The following is a 15,301-nucleotide window of genomic DNA, read 5'->3' on the forward strand; positions in this document are numbered from 1 at the left end:
ATAAAATAGTATTGTATCAATATTAAATTTCTTGATCTGGGTCATCATATTGTGCTTATGTAAAAAAAATAACCTTGTTCTTAGAAAATATACAAGGAAGTATTCAGAAAGGGGACACAGTAGCTCCAATTAATATTCAGTTCGTTTAGATAGAAAGTGGATAGAGAATGGGAGGAAGAGAAGTTAGGAGGGAACAAGAGAGGGTGATAGAAAAAAAGAGGGAGGCAAAGAGAGAATGGGAGACAGTAAATAGGTTAAGTAAACATCAGTGAATAAGGAAATGATATAGGGAGTTTCTTGGAGCATTTTTACAGCTTAAAATTTTTCTGTAACTTTGAAATTATAAAAAAAATAAATAAATATTACAATATAAAAACCTGCCGAAATGAGAGAAAAAATTCAAATAGGTCAACAGATTATGTGTATTGCTTCAACAGGTTTGGCTAAAATTATTTGCATGATACAATGCATTACACTATATTATGCCATGGGTTAATACATAGTTCAAAAATGGGTAAAGGACTTAATGTAAGATGGGAGACCATAAAAATATTAGAAGAATCCATAGGCAGCAAAATATCAGACATATGTCACAGCAATATCTTTACCGATACAGCTCCTAGAGCAATGGAAACTAAAGAGAAAATAAACAAATGGGACTACATCAAAATAAAAAACTTCTGTACAGCAAAAGAAACCATTAACAAAACAACAAGAAAGCCGACTGCATGAGAGAACATATTTGCCAATGTTATCTCCGATAAGGGTTTAATCTCCAAAATTTACAGGGAACTCACACAATTTAACAAAAGGAAGATAAACAACCCAATAAAAATTTGCACAAAGGACCTAAATAGGCACTTTTTGAAAGAGGACATAAAGACGGGCAAAAGACATGTAAAAATCATCTAAGAAATGCAAATCAAAATGACAATGAGGTACCATCTCACACCTGTCAGAATGGCTATCACCAACAAATCAACCAACTACAAGTGCTGGGGAGGACGTGGAGAAAAGGAACCCTCATGCGCTGCTGGTGGGAATGCAGACTGGTGCAGCCACTGTGGAAAACAGTATGGCGTTTCCTCAAAAAGTTAAAAATGCAACTTCCCTTTGACCCAGTAATCCCACTTCTAGGAATATATCCCAAGAAAACAGAAACACTAATCAGAAAGGATATATGGGGGAAAATGGCGACGGAATAGAGTCGGGTTTGGAGTCTGTTCCTGGGGCGGAGAGTCGGAGCAGCAGAGGCTCGCAGAGGGAGTGTATGTGGGCAAGCCAAGGGACAGCTAAACTCCAGGAGAAGGCGGGGGAGTGCTGGGCAGTGTTCCTCTGACCGCGCAGCACCCACAGGGGCTGGGTCCCCTCCTGGAGCTACTGGCTCGCCGGGCGCCTCGCCATCTTGCAAGGAAAGGAGGATTTTAGTGGAAACCTGACTTTCCGCGACAACTGCAAAAACTGAACTGCTGGGAGCACCAGACCACCGGTCCCCTATCAGCGCAAACATTCGGATTCAAAGAAACTCTTCACTGCACCACGGAAAGGTCAGATTTCGCCGGAAATGAGGGGCGGTTTCTAATCCCCGCGGTGGGTGAGGGAAGCGCGGCAGCCGCAGGACCGGCAGGAGCCGGGAGGTCTGTGCCTAGAAAAATCGGCGGCAGTTGGAACTGCCGTGATCTGTGAATGAGGAGGGGGGTCTTCTGAGCTGCTAACAGAAGTGACCTCTTGAAAGCAACTCATTTTAATCTGACGAGGAGGGTCAGACTAAGAATTTTCAAAGGAGTGCAGGCTCCTTAGTCTGGGGCACAGACCCACGGTCCGCACACCTGGGCTCTTTCCGACTCTGATTGCTAAGCCCAACACATAGAAAAACCCAGGTGGAAACCCTGAAAGACTGCAGGGGGAAGGTGTTTTTTCGGCACACCTCCACAAACCGGTAGAGAGTGCCAAAGAGGGGAAAAAAAAAAAAAAAAGAGCTAGAGAGGCCCGGAAGTCAATTCAGAAACACTGCCACCCAGGGGCTGAAACGCTAATTGTCTCTGGTGTAATAAAAAATAAATACGAGAAATTAAGACACGGCTGGCTTAAAAAGCAGGACTGGCTTCCAACACTGAGGAGCCCTGGAATGAAGCTGAACTGAAATACTGCCCAGACTGGGAAAAAGGCGTACCAAACAGAATAATAGAGGAAGTGAATGACAGCCGCTACTGCACATTTTAGTCTTCCTATTTTTTAATTTTCAATTCTTTTTTCAATTTTTTAATTTTTTTATTCTCATATTTTTTATTTGCATTTTTTGCATCTTTTACTTAAGAAACTAATTTTTTTTCTTTTTCCTCACTCGATTTTCACCTTTTTAATTATTACATTTTTATTTTCAATCAGCAATATTATTACTATTATTTTACTTTTTTTTTTTTTTTTTTTTAATGTCATTTGATTTTCTCTTTCTTTTATTTTTGGATTAGTGTCCTACATTTGATTTGCATCTTTCCCTTACAATCGCTTTACCCTATCTCAAAGCTAACATTATGCCATCACTCTCCTCCTAACCTTTCCCCCTTGGTCCCCAGTTTATCTTAACCCTTTCTGGCTTTAGATTTTCCCTACTTTTTCAGTTTACTCCCTGCTAAAACTTCACCCTACTTATATATCTAATTCCCAACCCCCTGCTCCAAATCCATACAAACCTCTCTCTATGCTACCTTAAAAAAATTATTTTTCTCTCGGGCCTTTTGTTGTTGTTTGCTTGAATGTTGATTAGATTGAATTTTTATGCTTTTTTATGAGATTGTTTTGATTATTCTTTTTGTTGGTTTGGTTGGTTCTTTTGTTTGCTTTGTTTTTGTTTGTTTTTTACTTTTGTTTTCCCTTGCCTCACTTGATATTAGCTGCTGTTGCAGTTTGTATTAATCTCCAGGCTCGTGTTGCTGGAATTTGCTGGGAATAGTGGTTGTTCTAGTGGAGTTTACTCCCCATATATATAGTTTGTTCCCCTTTTCTCTCTTAGTATCATTCTTGTCTCTCATACTTTTTTTTTTCCTTCTTTTCTTTTTCTTTTCTGTTATTTCTTTTTCTTTTCTTTCTTTCTGCTCTTTTCCCAAGTTCAGATTCACACTCTTTGTTTTTTTTGTTTTTTTTTTCGTTGTTGTTCTTTCTTTTTACTCTCCCTCTTCCACTCCTATTCCCTAATTTGTCTTTCTCTGGTGGTTACCTTTATTGGAGGTTATTAATATCGTGAATACAATTCTGTTCAGTGCCTTGTCTGTTGTGCCTGGTTGTGTTGTATTTTATACCTTTAAATCAACGCCAGAGAGAGAAATCTATATAACCAGACATCCGGAGAAGAGAGACAATGGGGAGACAAAGAAATAGCCCCCATAGGAAAGAGAAGCAGGCATCACCAGAAAAGGAAGTAAACGAATTAGAGGCAAACAACCTATCAGAGAAAGAATTCAGAGAAATGATCATAGGGTGGCTGAAAAGGATGGAAGACAAATTCGACAATATGAGTAAGAACCAAGAGGAAATGAAGAAGAACCAAGAAGAAATGAAAAATGACATCGCTGCTGTAAAGAACTCAATAGAAAGCATCAAGAGTAGACTAGATGAAGCAGAGGACCGCATAAGTGAGCTAGAAGACAAGATGGAAAAAAATACCCAATTACAACAGCTTCTAGAAACAAAAATTAGAAAGATTGAGGAGAGCGTAAGGGAACTTCGGGACAATACAAAACAAAACAACATCAGGATAATAGGGGTGCCAGAAGGAAAGGAAACTGAGCAAGGAATAGAAAACCTGTTTGAAGAAATAATAACAGAAAACTTCCCTGATATAGGGAAGAAAAAACCCACACAAATCCAAGAAGCTCACAGAGTTCCAAGCAAAATGAACCCCAAAAGACCGACGCCAAGGCACATTATAGTTAAGTTGGCAAACACCAACGACAAAGTAAGAATCTTACAAGCGGCCAGAGAGAGACAGACAGTTACATACAAAGGAACCCCCATCAGACTAGCAACTGATTTCTCAACAGAAACTCATCAGGCCAGAAGGGAATGGAATGAAATATACCAAGTCATGCAAAGGAAGGGTCTAAATCCAAGAATACTGTACCCAGCAAGGCTATCAATCAAAATTGAAGGTGAAATCAGGAGCTTCACAGACAAAAAAGGACTAAGGGAGTTTATCACCACCAAACCAGCAATGAAAGAAATGCTAAAGGGTCTGCTGTAAAAAAAAAAAAAAAAAGAAAGAAATAGGAAGCAAAGAAGTTACACAGGGGTATAGAATAAAAATGGCGTCAAATAAGTACCTATCAATAATAACTTTAAATGTAAATGGATTGAATGCCCCAATCAAAAGACACAGGGTAACAGACTGGATAAGAAAACAAAACCCAGATATCTGCTGTCTACAGGAAACCCACCTCAAAAAAAAGGATGCATACAGACTGAGAGTAAAGGGATGGAAAAAGGTTTTCCAGGCAAATGGAAATGAAAAAAAAGCTGGGGTTGCAATACTTATATCTGACAAATTAGATCTCAAAGTGAAGGACATAACAAGAGATAATGAAGGCCACTTCATAATACTAAAGGGAGAAATCCAACAAGAAGAAATAACTCTGGTAAACATATATGCACCCAATACAGGAGCACCAAGATACATTAAAAAACTCCTGGAAGATATCAAAGGAGAGATTGACAGTAATACAATCATAGTAGGAGACTTCAATACCCCACTATCACCATTGGACAAATCCTCTAAACAAAAAATCAGCAAAGAAACATCAATCCTAAATGACTCACTAGAACAGATGGAATTAATCGACATCTTCAGAACATTTCACCCCAAAGCCACAGAATATACATTCTTCTCAAGTGCACATGGGTCATTTTCAAAGATAGACCATATGTTAGGACATAGGCAAAGTCTCTCCAAATTCAAGAAGATAGAAATCATATCAAGTATCTTCTCAGATCACAGTGGCATAAAACTGGAAATCAACTACAATAAAAACAACCCAAAGAAATCAAACACTTGGAGACTAAACAGCATGCTATTAAACCATGACTGGGTTACCAAAGACATCAAGGAAGAAATAAAAAACATCATGGCAACAAACGACAATGAAAACACAACAATCCAAAATCTATGGGACACAGCGAAAGCAGTCCTGAGAGGGAAGTTCATAGCTCTACAAGCCTACTGCAAAAAACAAGAAACAATGGTAATAAATTACCTAACCCAACAACTCAAAGAGTTAGAGAGAGAGCAACAAGATAAGCCCAGTGTAAGCAGAAGGAAAGAAATAATAAAGATCAGAGCGGAGATAAACGACATAGAGACCAAAGAAACAATACAAAAGATCAACAAAACCAAGAGCTGGTTCTTTGAAAGGATAAACAAGATTGATGGACCTCTAGCCAGGCTCACCAAGAAGCAAAGAGAGAGGACCCAAATAAACAAAATCAGAAATGAAAGAGGTGAAATAACAACAGATCCCGACGAAATACAAAGGATTGTTACAAAATACTACGAACAACTCTATTCCAACAAACTGGACAACCTAGAGGAAATCGACATATTCCTAGAAAAATACAACCTTCCAAAACTCAATCAGGAAGATTCTAAACAGCTCAACATGCCAGTAACTATGGAAGAAATTGAAGCAGTCATCAAAAAGCTTCCAGCAAACAAAAGCCCGGGGCCAGATGGCTTCACAGGAGAGTTTTATCAAACTTTTAAGGAAGAACTAAAACCTATCCTCCTCAGACTATTCCAAAAAATTCAAGAGGAAGGAACACTTCCAGGCTCCTTCTATGAAGCCAGCATCACCCTAATACCAAAACCAGATAAAGACAACTCAATGAAAGAGAATTACAGGCCAATATCCCTCATGAACATTGATGCCAAAATCCTCAACAAAATTCTAGCAAATCGGCTCCAGCAGTACATCAGAAAGATCATACACCATGACCAAGTAGGATTTATTCCAGGAATGCAAGGATGGTACAATATCCGCAAATCAATAAACGTGATACATCACATAAACAAATTGAGAGATAAAAATCACATAGTCATATCAATAGATGCAGAAAAAGCATTTGACAAAATCCAACACCCTTTCTTGATAAAAACTCTCAACAAGGTGGGAATAGAAGGCTCATACCTCAACATAATAAAAGCTATTTATGATAAACCCACAGCAAACATCATACTCAATGGGCAAAAACTAAAACCATTTCCCCTAAGAACAGGAACAAGACAGGGATGCCCACTCTCACCACTCCTGTTTGACATAGTACTGGAAGTATTAGCTATCGCAATTAGGCAAGAAGAAGAAATAAGAGGCATCCAAATTGGAAAAGAAGAAGTGAAGCTGTCCTTATTTGCAGATGACATGATATTGTACATAAAAAACCCAAAAGATTCCATCAAAAAACTAATAGACTTAATAAATGAATTCGGCAATGTAGCGGGATACAAAATTAACGCCAAGAAATCTATGGCTTTTCTATACACCAATAATGAACTTACAGAAAGAGAGACTGAAAAAGCAATCCCATTTACCATCGCACCAAAAAAATTAAGATACCTAGGAATAAACTTAACTAAGGTGGTAAAAGACCTATACGCAGAAAACTACAGGACACTGAAAAAAGAGATAGAGGAAGACGTAAACAGATGGAAGAACATACCATGTTCCTGGATTGGTAGAATCAACATCATTAAAATGTCCATACTACCCAAAGCAATCTACAGATTCAATGCACTCCCCATCAAAATACCAACAGCATATTTCACAGACCTAGAAAGAACTCTCCAAAAATTCATCTGGAATAAAAAAAGACCCCGACTAGCCTCAGCAATCCTCAGAAAGAAGAATAAAGTAGGTGGGATCTCAATACCAGATTTCAAGCTGTATTACAAAGCCACTGTTCTCAAAACAGCCTGGTACTGGCACAAGAACAGACATATTGATCAATGGAACAGAATAGAGAACCCAGATATCGACCCAAACCACTATGCTCAATTAATATTTGACAAAGGAGGCAAGAACATACAATGGAGTCAAGACAGTCTCTTCAATAAATGGTGTTGGGAAAACTGGACAGATACATGCAAAAAAATGAAACTAGATCACCAACTTACACCATACACAAAAATAAACTCAAAATGGATACAGGACTTAAACATAAGACGGGAAACCATAAAAATACTAGAGGAATCCACAGGCAACAAAATCTCAGACATATGCCACAAGAACTTCTTCACTGACACTGCCCCCAGGGCAATGGAAGCTAAAGAGAAAATTAACAAATGGGACTACATCAAAATAAAAAGCTTTTTTACAGCAAAAGAAACCATCAACAAAACAACAAGAAAGCCCACTGCATGGGAAAACATATTTGCAAATGCTATCACTGATAAAGGTTTAATCTCCAACATCTACAGGCAGCTTATGCAACTTAATAAGAGGAAGATAAATGATCCAATAAAAAAATGGGCAACAGACCTAAACAGAATATTTTCAAAAGAAGACAGAAGAAAGGCCAAGAGACACATGAAAACATGTTCAAAGTCACTTATTATCCGAGAGATGCAAATCAAAACAACAATGAGGTACCATCTCACACCTGTCAGAATGGCTATCATCAACAAATCAACAAACAACAAGTGTTGGCGAGGATGCAGAGAAAAAGGAACCCTCGTGCACTGCTGGTGGGAATGCAGACTGGTGCAGCCACTGTGGAGAACAGTATGGAGTTTCCTCAAAAAACTGAAAATGGAACTCCCATTTGACCCAGTAATCCCACTCCTGGGAATATATCCGAAGAAACTAGAAACACCAATCAGAAAGGATATATGCACCACTATGTTCATAGCAGCACAATTTACAATAGCTAAGATTTGGAAACAGCCTAGGTGCCCATCAGCAGATGACTGGATCAGAAAACTGTGGTACATCTACACAATGGAATACTATGCTGCCATAAAAAAGAAGGAATTCTCATCATTTGCAGCAACCTGGATGGAATTGGAGAACATTATGCTAAGTGAAATAAGCCAGTCAATGAAAGATCAATACCACATGATCTCACTCATTTAGGGATAGTAAAGAACATTATAAAGTGGTGAACAAAAAGATAGATACAGAGACAGTAAAGCATCAAACAGACTTTCAAATTACAGGGGGAAAGTTTGGGAAAGGTGGGGGAGTTATGAAATCAAACGAAGGACTTGTATGCATGCATATAAGCATAAACAATGGACGCAAAACTCTGGGGGGGGAGGGCATGTGTGGGTGTGGGGTGGGGGGGGTAATAGTAAGATATGTACACATATAATACCTCAATAAAAATATTAAAAAAAAAAAAAAAAAAAGAAAGGATATATGCACCCCTATGTTCATAGCGGCACAATTTATAATAGCTAAGATTTGGAAACAGCCTAAGTGCCCATCAGCAGTTGAGTGGATTAAAAAACTGGTACATCTACATAACAGAATACTACGCTGCTATAAAAAAAGAAGGAACTCTTACCATTTGCAACAGAATGGATGGACCTGGAGAGCATTATGCTAAGTGAAATAAGCCAGTCGGAGAAAGATAAATATCACATGATCTCACTCATTTGTGGAATATAATGAACAACATAAACTGATGAACAAAAATAGAGCCAGAGCCATAAAAGCACTGAACAGACTGTCCAACCTAAGAAGGAATGTAGGGGAATGTGGGAAGAGAGATCAACCAAAGGACTTGTATGCATGCATATAAGCATAACCAATGAACACAGACAGTAGCAGGGTGAGGGCATGTGCTGGGGGTAGGAGTGGCTAGGGAGAGGTCAATGGGAGGAAAAGGAGACTTGTGTAATACTTTAAACAATAAAGAATTTAAATTTAAAAAGAAAACAACTTAGTGAATCTAAGTGTTTCTGATAAGTATATGGTAAGCAGATCTCCAAGTGGTCATTTGACTTTCTTATACAGGCATACCTCAGAGATATTTCGGATTCAGCTCCAGACCACCATCATAAAGTGAGCAGCGAAATAAAGCGAGTCATAATCTTTTTGCTGGTGGAGGGCAATGCCTTCCATTTGTAAAAATTGAGACACCTGTAAAGTACAATAAAGCAAAGCACAATAAGATGAAAGGAATGCCTGAGTACATAATAGAAAATACATTTCTACCAATTTTTAGCAACTAGAATTAGAATATAAATTCCATAATGCTAATGTTGTTCATTTTTTTTATATTATAATAAAATAGAGGCTGCCTTGCAGGAACCTTTCTACAGTAAGTGTCAAGAAGCACATAAGATGCAAACGAGTTTCTTCATGTTGCAAGCAAAAATGAATAAATTCCAGAATTTATTTCATTTGAGTCAAAAACTGGTCTAAAAAATGGCCTTTGACACTAAGCCAAGTCAAAATAAAACTGCTTAAAGCATGACTATTTCAGTAGGTGGGTTAATAGGGAGACTCCCTAAAATATGTTTAAAAGCAGTGAGTAAATGGCCATGAAGTTCCTACATTATTTAATAAAATATACCTCTATTTTCTGATTGTATTCAGGGGATCCACAAATAAATGCATTCTTCATTGTAATAGTAATAATTTCAGAACTGAGAAGTATTAGAAATTGACAAATTTATAAGGATTGCTACTTTGATGGGCAGTGCTATAGAATGATACTTACAAAAACCTTGTTTATGCCTTATATTTTATTTCATTCAAGCTGGATTTATGCTAAGGTTTTCCTGGTAGTGCTTTTCCCACAATATTGACAATGGGGCGGGTCAGGGATGAAAAGTGGTAGGTGTTACCCACTTACCCCTTGCTCACCAACAGGAGCCAGTGCTCAGAGTTCACATCACTCTGCACCCAGCTTAACAATCCTTCTCAGCACAGGACTCTCAGCAGCCACCTTCACTAGCTGAGAGCCATTACCATCCTCATAGTGGGTGGAAATCTGCTTTGATAAAACCTTATTTAGAAAGCTGCATTGAACTATGTTGATGCAGTTAAAGTCATCCTTTGTCAGTTTTCTGGCTCCAAATTATGAGGAGATGAGCACTCCTCTGTAGAATTTGTTATTGTAAAATAGCAATTACTAGTATACCAAAGGGGTCATGCTCAAAACAGGTTCAAGCATAGAGGAAACCTCAGAGAGCATCAAACTCAACCCCCTTATTTTCCAAATAAGGAAAACTGAAGACTAGAGAAATGAAATGACATGTACAATGAAACCCACAGGCATAGGAAGATAGAAAACAAGATTCCTTTTTTTTGTTGTTTTTTTCTGATTCCAAGAGAAGTACTTTAGCCCTTGCATAATGTAGCCTCTGATTTTAAAATTAGTTCATTTTTCCGTGTGTGTGTGTGTGTATGTGTGTATGTGTGTGTGTGTGTGTGTGTGTGTGTGTGTGTGTGTGAGGGAGAGAGAGAGAGAGAGAGAGAGAGAGAGAGAGAGAGAGAGAGAAAAGAATAAAAAATTATTTACTTGGATCTTTGTTTTATGTATCCAACTATTCACTGATGAGCTAAATTCATGTCAGTAGGACTCAATCATTTGAAAAGAGCAGACAGATAGAAACTGTACCAATAGCACACCCAATTTTCTTGACAGCTAAAGTATAACAGCCATGGGTGTCATAGGAGGTGGTGACTACATTTGAGCAGTACTTAAGATCTAATGTAATACTCCTCCACAGAACAGTGTAAAGAGTTAATATATAGACATTTCAAGGTAAATTTCTCTCATTCGGATTCAGAAAGTCAAATTTGAAAGCTATTAGCACTATGATAGATGATCCTCTTTCAGACACCTTTCTTTTTTACTGACAAGTTGCTGTTAAAAATTAAAGTAAAAAGAGGCCTCCTTTTTTGCTGCACATTTTTAATGGACCTGAAGCCAAAATAAGTCAGACTAAATTATGGGAGTAAATGACCTCCCGGGAAGTATTATACCAAATTCCAAAGTACTATAAAGACGTTCCTTTGATCTTTTTAGCTTCACAGCCTGAAATTCAAAATCTGTATTTAATTTTAGACTGCATATACCAGCTTTTAAATTTTCTTTCCAAAATGATATATCGTTTTAAATGATAGACCACCTTTAACTTGTATTTCTAAAACTGCTGACTGGCATTTCTTTATTCTTTTACTCTATAAAAACAGATATAGATATAATTAATTATGAGAAGTATTTGGGGTTGGGTGTATAATGGATAAACTACTGACCTTCACTTAAGAGATAGCACTTTAAACTCAACCTTCTTTCCTAAGTGAAATGACTCTGATCCAAAGTGAAGTTTTCAGTTCACACCTGATAAAGATGCTGAATAGAGAAAAAGAAGACTAGACAGAGATGACTTTCAAATCCCTGCTTTTAGGACTATTTTGGATAACGACATCTGATTCAGAATACATCTTTTAGCAGGTTGCAAGCAGGTGTGCTCGCTTTCCACATGGACCTTTTCTGTAGTTTCACATCTGCCTTAGTTGAACAGAATCTTGACAATAATGCATGCCCATTAACACCTGTAAATCAGTCCACATTCTTAAACAAAGAATCTCTTAGATCTTTTCTGTACATGCTGTATTAGCATAGTTGCAGAGATCAGTGCTGTATCTGCTAAGGTAAAAGTAACAGATACCCAGTAATAGTTTGATTTTATAACTAAGACTTGTCAAACTAGAGGACAAAAATTAAGTATTAAGCCTAATTATTGTGGTAGACATCAATAACAACAATACGCAATAGAGTCAATGTGTATCACCCAGGAACCAAAAATATTATTCACTCAGGCATAGAATGATGTTGACTAATGTTAACTATGGAAACTAATCATGTGAAATTTACTTCTACTACCACTGTTGGAAAGAACTCACATGGTTTTGACTAGCATTGCACATGGTTTTCTGAAACTATACAAAAAAAATTGTGTATCCTACCCATATTTACCGGTTATTTTCTGTTTTCTTTTATCAGTCTTTTAGGTTCTATGAAAATTAGAAAAGGAGACTTCAACCAAGATTGGAGTTGGGAGGAACCAAGACCTATCGTCAGAGCAGATGCTCCAAACAGGAAAATATATGCTTTGTAAATCCAACAGAAAGATGTTTTCTATTCTACTATTCCAGCAGGAGGAAGGAAGATTTTCTTTTCCCTCAATGATGGCCCAGCCATGAAAAGCCACTACACTTTGAACTCCCAGCTTCCTTCAAAGGACAACTCTTCCAAACTTCCCCTTTTCTTTGTAAAAAAAAAAAAAAAATGTTCCTCTCTTTTGTTTTCCTGACTTGCCTATGGTTGTGCCATAACTTGCATGTCCCAAATTGCAATTCTCTACTATTCATGAATAAATCCATTTTTTAACTAATTGTTTTATTTTTAAGATCAACAGTTCCAACGTGGCCTTAGGGAAATCACGTCGTTTTTCTATGCTGGTGCCCACAATTACACAATCATGGAATCAATTTTGCTCTACCCACCTCATAGGTAGGCCGGTAAGTAGGGTGAGACAAGTAAGGCACCTAGCATACAAAATTTAAGGAGGCACTCGCTCCTAGGAACATGCAAGTGCAGGATCATGAAAGTGTATTACCTTGAGCGTGAGTACCTCCTTAATGTTTTTTTCCCCCTTGGTGCCTCATATGTCTCCTTGCCCAGGTCATAAGGTTGCTGTAAAGTTGACATAGATTTAGGATTTGAAAGGTTTGAAAAGCTTGAGAGATTATGACCCACATCCTAATAATAGTATTTCTCATAGAAAGTATCAAAATACAATGTCTCTTCTTATTGCAATTAAACAAAGAAATGGTAACTTATTCACATCTTACTTTTTAATCAGACAACTTCAAAGAAATCATGACCTCTTATAAATTTAAAGATAATTTTTGTTAATTTAATTTTATTTTTTTTGGAGATTGTTTCATGTAATAGTTTTGCAGAGTGTGGGAAATAGATTTTGAAGAAAGGTTTAATTTACTAAGAGCACTTATTTTTGTTCAAATTTGGAAGGTCAAAAAATAAAAATTAAGTTACCTACCTGTCTTGTACAACCCTATCTTTCCACTCACCTTAGGCTTTCTCATGAGTAAAAGCCCTTGAACAACTAAGAAAAATATTTGTTCCCTCTTTATATTCTTCAGAATTCTAGTATAACTTAAATATCTTTTATGAGATGCCCAGTACAAACTTAGAATTTAGTATATTAATTACTTCACTTGAAAATGTTTGTTGAATGTTAACTATGGAACAAGAATGGGGCTAGTTTTCTAATATAGCTTATTTGAGATTACTCTATTTCTCTTTCAGAGTACAATTGTAGAAGTTTGGGGAAGGAGGAGAGGGAGAGAGAGAACACTATTTGAAGGCATTTGAAAATAACCAAGGCAATCAGAATTTGAGAAAAGAAAAAATCACTGAGGTGACCTTTACATTTACCATCACATTTTCTTCTTGAAACATTTGCCAATTTACATCAAGGAGAATAGAGGCCAATGATATTAGTATCAAATATGTGCAGACAAATCCTATCTAATAAAGAGGGAATATGCTAATTGACTGCCCCACCCTCAAAGATGGAAGCACCCACAGCCAATAAGAAGGGAATATGCTAATTGACTGTCCTGCCCTCAAATATGGCGGCTCCCACCACCACAAGATGGCGGTGTCCAGTCCCCTCAACCCCACTGGGGCAGCAAGTGAGCAGCAAGGCCGGGCCCACCCCCAGGTGGGCTTGCTCACTCCGCGCACCTGCCTCCAGTGTCCCCCAATCTCCTCAGCCCCCCAGCCACCCAGGGCCACCTGAGGCTCAGGTAACCAGGGCCGGCCGAGGCTTGCGCTGCTGGCAGTGGCAGCAGCAGAGGTGTGATGGGGTGTCACCTTCCCCTGATTGCCAAGTCACCTCCCATTACTGAGGGCTCCCAGACTATGAGAGGGGGCAGGCCGGGCTGAGGGACCCCCCACCAGTGCATGAATTTCATGCACTGGGCCTCTAGTAATATGATAAAAGAATGGATCAATTCACCACAGAAAGAAAATCTATAAAAGGAATCAAATAGGAATTACAAAATAAAAATACCAACATATGTATTTAATAGCAATAGCGGTAAGTAGAAAATCTAGAATAAACCTCTAAAAGAAAAAAGGATGAAATATATATAAAGTAGCATGATTTTCTGAGTAGCAAAGACAAGGTCTAAAATATGTGTAGCTACAGTCCAATAAAAGGGTAGGAGCAATATTTTAAGAGAAATAGGGTAAGAATTTTCCAAACAGATACAAGAATAAGGTCTACTAACTTTAAAGATAATTGCAAAAAAAAAAAAAAAAATGACCCCTGGCCATGTCAGATTAAAACTTAAAAATCAAGGACAAAAATAAATTTTTAAAAACAGTTTAATAGAAAACACAATATTTGCAAAGGAACAGTAATAAAAAAATATCTCACTTTTTAACACAAACAATGAAATTCAGCAGGAAAGAAATGACATCTTTAAAACATCAAAATAAAATTGCTGCCAGTCTATAATTATTTATGCAGTGCTTGGCTAACAAATGAGCCTCTCACACTTACTCTGTTTGCAGACTCATTTTCATTTTTTATGTGTGTGAAGAAAGTCTTCTTTGATGAGATTTTCATATTACAGTTTCTAATTTTTCTTGCTGTTGCTTTACTGTGAGTTGAGAATACTGTGATGACTGTTTAGTCTGATGTTGCCAATGTCTGTTATATTTTTTTAGCACAGCTATAGTGTTGCTAAAAAATATAATGTTTTGCCATCTAATTTGGTAGCAAAATAATCCATACTCCACTGTATCTTTAAATCATGATATTTAGAATTGACTTTTTTTTCCTTCTTTTGTCATGCTGGTTATGAACTGATATAAAAAAATAAAAATACTGCACTACAGCAATGTGTATGGCACTAGAAATACTGATCAGTTAAAACTCATCATTACAATTTGCAGTGCAGTGAGCAGCAATGCAAAGAGATGAGCGAGCATACCATATACATGGTATTTATTACAATGGCCACTGAGATCTGCTGTAGTGCTGGGAAAACAGCCATGAAAACAGGTAATGAATGAGTGTAGCTTTTTTTAATAAAACTTTATTTATGGACATAAGCTTTACATTTCATATCATCTTCATGTATTTTAAAATGATTTTTCTTTTTGTTCTTTTATAGCCACTTACAAATCTATCTCAGCTCATAAGTCATTAAAACAAATAAAAAAAAAAATAGCAATAGATAATGGGGAGGATTTGGCCCCT

The sequence above is a fragment of the Eptesicus fuscus genome, chromosome 11, assembly GCF_027574615.1.
Source record: "Eptesicus fuscus isolate TK198812 chromosome 11, DD_ASM_mEF_20220401, whole genome shotgun sequence".
In the NCBI taxonomy this organism is placed as follows: Eukaryota; Metazoa; Chordata; class Mammalia; order Chiroptera; family Vespertilionidae; genus Eptesicus; species Eptesicus fuscus.